Below are 7,509 nucleotides of genomic sequence, written 5' to 3'. Positions count from 1 at the left end.
CAGAATCTAGGAAATTAAACCAATATATTTTTAGATTGTAAAATCTGAAATTTGTCATTTGTAAATGACCATTTTACACAGAAATGAAAGGTTCTTAAAAATTGGGTACCTTACATGCATTTAAAACCTTTAAATCAAATGTCGTAACCTGCAGGAAGTTTTGGAACTTCCTTCCTAGGTTATAAAGTTAACACCATTAGTCTTGCAGACCATTTCATAGCTGACTTTAAATCGGACATTTGTTCAGGACCCAACATTTCCCATTCAATAGTTCTCAACCTGTCTGGAGAAAAATAGTGCACACTGAAAAGGAAAATGGAGAGAGGGGGAAAAAAACCAGAAATAAGCAGCCGAAGTCCTGGGTTAAGTCTGTGGTGGGTTTTTATGATCACTGAAATATTATATGCACCAATAGAAGAGGGAAAACACATAAGCATGAACAGGAAGGAAAAACTAATTTTGTGGATCAGCTTCCTTGTATTTTTATTGTGCTTACTCTGGAAAACCAGCAGTTTTGCATATCGTAATTTGTCATACCATAAACCTTTAGCATGAGATGACTTTTCAGTGCTAACACGGATAAAGAGGCTCCACCTGTATAGTGCACACTTAGGATTGGGCCCTAAGTTTCATTTATGTCAATAGTCTTAAATCAGTAATATGTGTGTATTTTAATAGATAACATGCCACAGATTCATGTTGTATATTGACCTACTAAAAATGGCAATATTTTGAGGTGCCATATCTCACTTCTTTCACCTTGTGTACATTGTAGAAACTTGAATTGGGAGTCAACTGCAATCCCCCCACAACATTCTCACTATAATCATAATGCACAAAGCAGTCATTACTGGGTTTTTTGCTTAGGAGGAAGAGAATATTGTTTCAACACAGCTCCAGTGGCTTGCATTACTGCAGCTATAATAAAATGGTCTCTCTGGCTCTGTAACCTGCTACAGCTTTGCCCCAAACTTGTAAGCCCAGTTTTTGGAAAAGAAAGTGAAAGACAAATAGGAGAAGACAAGGAAATGGTTGGAATGCTGCCCTATGAGTGCTTGTGGACAATGGTGGCAGAAGAAGAACATTCCAAAGATACATTTACAAATCTTTTCATTTGATTACTAAGCCTTACTGACAGTGAAACTGCAGCCTCCCCAAGGAAGCTGTTTTCACAACTACCTGTCCCCCCCCCCCTCAATTCTTCCTTTCATTTATAAAAGAGGATGCAAAGTATGGAATACCTGTTTGTCCAGGGCCTCCTAGTAAATCCCATGGTTGGCTTCATTTGTTTTGTTGCTGGCTACATTCCATCTACTAGCACACAATAATTGACTGTGGAGACTTAACATGAGCAGAGTGTTAAGCAGAATGCTTGTGCAGTTGACCCACCTTTCAGTTTTATCTCCCGAGCCACAATATGCAAGTGTCTTCTGCTCCAGGTCTGCAGTGCCAACTGTAGTCTTCCTGCTAGCAGCACCATAACCACAAGGTTGAAAGGTTCAACTGCTCTTCTTTTCCTATCCTTCTACTAATTAAGTATGATAGCAACTTAATTATACGAAGCATGACAATTATGCTGGCACAGGAAAGAGATACTTATACCAGAATTACCTAGTAGTTTAACTAAGGGCACAATCCTAACCCACTTTCCAGCACCAACATATGGGCAATGCAGCTCCAAGGTATTGGAACAAACATTCCTTGACTGCAAACATTCTATGACTGCAACCCAACTGCAGGATGCAGCACATGCCCCTTTGGCACAGCTATGCCAATGCTGGAAAGTTGGTTAGGATTTGGGCCTAAGGCTTCAGTCCTATCACTCTTACCTGGAAGTAAATCACACTGAACACAATGGGCCTTACTTCTGATTGTGGATTTGCAGTGTGAGGTAGATAGCAGGGTTGTCTTCTTAACTCAGTGAACGTGGTTACAATCTCATGCTTGCTTCTTTGAGAGACAGCCTTCTCCATGAGACCTGCTTCTTAGAAAATATGCATAGGATTTTTCTACTTTTCGGCAAAATTATGAACTGTCCTAGTGGTTCTCACACATTTAGCACTGGAACCCACTTTTTAGGATGAGAATCTTTTAGGACCCACTGGAAGTGATGTCATGATCAGAAGTGACATCATCAAGGAGGAAAATTTTTAACAACTCTAGGCTGCAGTCCTACCCACACTTACCCAGGAGTAAGTCCCATTTACTGTGACTGTTAAAAGAATATACATAGTAGCTTGTTAAAAGTATAGGTCTGTAACATTTCCCCAAATGCAGTCACATACCATGGAAGCGTCAAGTCTAATATATTAAAAATAAGATATTGAAATGAATGGGGACCCACCTGAAATTGGCTCATGACCCACCTGGTGGGTCCCAACCCACAGTTTGAGAAACACTGGTCTAGGAAATCCACTATCTTACTTTGAATTAACACCAGCAGCATAATTGTTTCTATACAGAAAAGGAAGTGCTTGTCCAAGGGTTAACTGCCTACGTTAATGTGCAAGCGCAGTTGCTCACAAGGATGCATGTGTTGTGTTGGTGCACATTTAGATGCGGAGATATATGGTGAAATCTAGAGAAAGGTATGCTTAAATCTAATTGAAATCAATGCTATTCAGGCAACCAGTTAAGCTCTGAGTTAATGGATTTCAGTTGATTTTAGTCATGCCTAATATATGCCAGATTGTGCCCACTGCTTGCAGCAGACATTACAGTGGAAGATTTCAGAAGTGTACTGCTTTTTAGCCTGTTCTATAGTCGGATGTTTAGAAATGCCAAAGCACCTGGATGTGGTTGTTGCAATGTGTTCGGAATCATTTTTCAGACTGCACTGTATTCCATTATAAAATTAACAGAGGTAAGTTGGAAGTGTGCAGTACAGCGCAGTTGAATCAATAGGTGCTATAGCTAAATTCTCACACCAGTGTCATGGGTAGATAGGGCTATCTGAAAAGTTCTCTACTGCCATTCTGGCAATAGACGTGGATTAACAAACAACATTATCAGGCATGGTGATGTATATATACCATTGTTCTCTCTGGAAATAATTACCTGTACTTGTAAAGCAAGCTTTGAATCTAAACTGTTTGGTAAATTTTAGTCTTAACCTGATACAGGTTGGTCACGCAAACCTCAGTCTGGATTGGTTTCCCTCCTTTGGCCCCATGTATTTCGCGATAACAGGATAACTAGTAACTTAAAAGAAACCTAAATAATCATAGCTACAAAGAAGCTATAAGTACCTGAGTGCCTTCTCAGTGGCAGCACCTCATGTATGGGATACACTCCGGAGGCCCATTTTGCTGATGCCAACCAACCCTTTTCTACTTCAGATGACTTGGAGACCTTCTTATTTGGAAAGCTTTTAGAGCAGTGGTTCCCAACCTTTAGGAGCTCAGGGACCACTAAGGCAAAATTTGGAGACAGCAGGGACCACATGCAACCCCCCCACCCCCGCACACAAAAAAATACAATTAAATTTGTAATACATAAGATTACTTCATAATTAATGTGATGTTTGTGCTCACATTTGCTTCACTAGTTGTGAAATTCTGGGGTTTATACTGCTGCTCAAAGCTACACACATGTCATCACTAGGGTCCAACCGATTCCTTTGCTTATTTTTCATCATTAGCAGACTAGAAAATCCCTGTTCACACGAAAAAGTTTGGTTAGGACTAAGAGAGCATGAGCAAGCCTATAGGTAGGCTTAAGCCACAAAACAACAACTGCCCACTCTGCCATTAGTCTGTGGAACTCCTTGCTCTAGGATGTGGTGAGGGTGTCTAGACTAGATGCCTTTAAAAGGGGATTGGAGAAATTTCTGGAGAAGTCCATCACAGCCACAGTGTGACTAACAGCCCTATTCTAGGCATGTCTACTCAGAAGTAAGTCCCATTATAGTCAATGGGGCTTACTCCAAGGTAAGCATGCATAGGATTGCAACTGAGGGGACAGAGGAACTGGCCAAGTGTGGGGTGGGAGAGGGCTCCCTATGGACAAAGCTGCTGCTGATCTCTGAGGAGGAAGAGTCAGGGATTACACCTGCTGTACTTGGCTACAGTGATGCCTGTTCTGCAACTTCTGGGATTGCTTCTCCCCAGGTGGGCAGCTTGCAGTAAGACAGCAGAGGTGCTGCCTGTTTCCCTCTCCAAAAGGGGTGCTAAAACCTGGTTGCCTGCATCCCTTGCTCCACCCCTGGGCATTAGAAGAGCACATCCAGGGGGCCCAATCCTGCCAACTGCGGAGGGGGTACCAGGGCTGGGGGTTGAGCATACTGTTTCTCCCCTCTCCTGCTGCCACACTGTCTCCAACTCCCTTCCTCTTTGTTCCCTGGCCAGCTGGAGTCTGGACTCCCAGGGAAATCACATCCAAAGAAACCCACTCCCAGGGAAACCCCCCCAGCCAGCCAGCTAGGGATGCCTTTGGGAGCCTGCCCCTTCTCCTCCTCCTCCTCCTCATTACTCCCATTCCTCCCCCTACTCAGGCCCTCCTTCCCCTCAGGCCCCCCTCCTCGTCCTCCTCCTCCCCCTCCTCCTCAGGCCCCCTCCTCAGGCCTCCCCCTGCCCGCCTGCCCGCCCACCCACCTGCAAAAGGGACTTCCCAGGCTGGCTGGAGTCCTGATCTGACTCCTGAGAAACAAAGCTGCCAGGGCTCACCTGAAGGCACAGGGTCAAGGAATGGAGGCAGCAGGCTGGAGGCAGCGGGCAGCAGGCAGCAGGACACCTCTCCTCTGCATGCAGCCAATCCACGAGGCTGCACAAACGTGCGTGCACCTTACAAGGTGTCTGTGCTTCACTTTTTTGCTTGTCTGGGCACTCACAGACAAGGAGGGAAGAAATGTGGAGGGGGGAGGCAGGAGATGGAGAAAGGCTATGCTCTGATTGGCTCTGAGCTGCTCTGAGCTGCTCTGATTGACTGCTGGCGCTGCAGAGGCTTTTTTTCTTCCTGGAAGGGCATTTTTTTTCTTTTTTCACCAGAGACATCATGGACCACGGGTTGGGAACCATAGTTTTAGAGGATGAAGGTGGCTGCTTTTTCATGCTGTTTTATTACTGCTTTGTGCTATTCTTTTGTTGCAATATTCTAGTATGTTGTTTATATGTATTATGGAGAACACTGTGCATCACTCTAAATACATTTAGTAAACAGGCAGTCTATAATTAAAAAACTTCATTTTTTATTTATACAAACAATGAAATAATATTTAATGAGGAATTAGTTATATAACATATTCAATAAAGAACACACTTCTGATTTGTCACAGGTTTACACCATTCGTACAATATCCTAAAACAGCATGATTTTCTTAAGGCTAGAGACCGGTGAGCAAGAAGGGTTAAACAAGCACTCCTTTGCCAAGCTATGTAAACAATTATTCCTCAATAAATGATTGTACATGACTGGAGCCTCCTCTCTGAAGGCAGCTATTCTTCACAGCCAGACAAACCATAGCTCTAAGAAATTATTAGATTTGTGTGTATCTGCTCTTGGCTTGATCTGATGGCAGTTTATGGGTGGAATTTAAAATGCATAATATAAATACAGTAAAAAGGTGCAGAGTCATTATCTACGGCTGTAACAATTGTCACAAACCTATAGAGAAGCATGCTTGGACTGCACCCGAGGTGCTCTCCCATTGTCAGAAAAGGCAAGTGCTTGTGAAGTTTTATTGACTCTAGCCAATCATGAGAGCCCTATGCACACGGGTTTCATAACCTCAGTCAGTTGCCAACTTTAGAACCTTTTTTCAGATATAATTTTAGCACATCAAATGAGAGCTATACGCATCTATTTCGGATGTTCTTTCTTTAATGTAATAGTAACATCTCAATGGAACCCTTCTGTCCCCCATATTTTTTGTCAACAACGCGTTTACAATTACATTCAGGTAAATGGTGTTTCAGAATATTGTTTAACTAGAAATGGCTTGCTTTTGTGTTAGACCGACAAGGGTTTTTAAAACACACACACGCACAGGCAAGAAAATGTGGCTCCTGACATTTATTCATATTCTAATAAGGGTCCAAAGACTATTGCTGACAACTTTGTTCCATTCCAGACTTGGCTCGCTGGGCAATCTTGTTCACAGCTCTCAAAAGTAATCTGAAATGATGGAGCAAATATTCAACTTCCTCTTGCTTGTTGCAGACTGATGGTTCAAAAGAGATTATGGATTACTTCAAAATTGAAAGCAAGCCAATGAAAGCTACACTGACCAAGCATAATGATGGTGTGGGGGGGAGGGTCCCTTTTCACCCTCTGTACTTCCCATTGCCATGCTTAACTGAACCCAATTTACCTGTTGGATGAGACCATTTTCCAAGCTCTCCGCACAGATACAGATACCACCAGAGATTTTCCAAAACTTTTACTGATTTTTTTTTGCACTCTCTCTCCTATTCCTCTTTGAAAGTTGCTGAGAACTTCAACTGCACAGAAGACTCTGAAAGAACTTTTTATTATTAACAACAGAGGAGGCTAGTAGGTCAAAGCAGCACATAAACAAGAGGTTTTTTCTTTTTAAATCAGCATCCCCAAACAAAGGAGCCTATTGAGTTACTACATTATAATATGGGAGACTCAGTGTTCTATATTTTGACTACAAAAGCAGCTGTAATTTTCCAGGGAAAAAAATGGGATGCCTGGCTCTCTTTATACACATAGAATTCAGTGGCATTTTGTGACAAAAATAATGCTATTTATTCCTTTTCACTTAATGTTATTAACTGTTTCATGGCTGATCCTTAGAAGCATTTAACTAAAGAGTTCTCAGGAAGACCTGCATTTTTTTAATAGATTAAAAAAGTAGCTGTGAGTATCCAAATAATCACATCGTAACAGAGTGGGACAAAAGGTCAAATTCACTTTTTGTTTCTCCTATTTATACAAAGGGTGTTTTTCCTGTTGGGATTCCTCTGTGCTGAACTACTGGTAGTTAACTCCATTGGCACTGGGAATCCTGAGTGAGAGAGCCTACTGATTGCCATGGAATGTAAAGCTCCACATTGATTAGCCTGGTTCCTATGTTATGTTGCTGCTGCTGTGGCTGGAGAAAAAAAGAGCAACCCTGCAGTGACCAAACTAATGTTAGTCTCTGAAGAAAGGGTATGTAATTATTCAGTGATGTTGCAGTGCAACTCTGGAGGGTGAAATTGCGTGATCTGGGAGGGAAATCCATGCCAGGCTGGCTCTGCAGACTGCTATTTAATCTGTTATGTTTTTGACTGTTTCCATGGTATCCTTTGTTGCTTTATCATTTTTGTCTTGTCTACCGTGCCGTGTCTACCAGGCACGGCATACTTGACAGAGCTTATTTCATTTAGCCACACAACCACCCTGTGAGGTTGAAAACATGACAACAAACTTACCCAAGGGTGCTCTGTGAATTGCATGGCCAAATGAGAATATGAATCTGGATCTCTCATGTCCGCACTCAGTGTGGCAACCTTGACAAGTGTTGGCAGGCATGCCAAATTATGCTTCTGTAGGCTTAAACATGAG

This window comes from Tiliqua scincoides, chromosome 1 (genome assembly GCF_035046505.1).
Source record: "Tiliqua scincoides isolate rTilSci1 chromosome 1, rTilSci1.hap2, whole genome shotgun sequence".
Lineage (NCBI taxonomy): Eukaryota > Metazoa > Chordata > Lepidosauria > Squamata > Scincidae > Tiliqua > Tiliqua scincoides.
The sequence above is the reverse complement of the archived record's forward strand: the minus strand, read 5'-3'. Positions refer to the sequence as shown.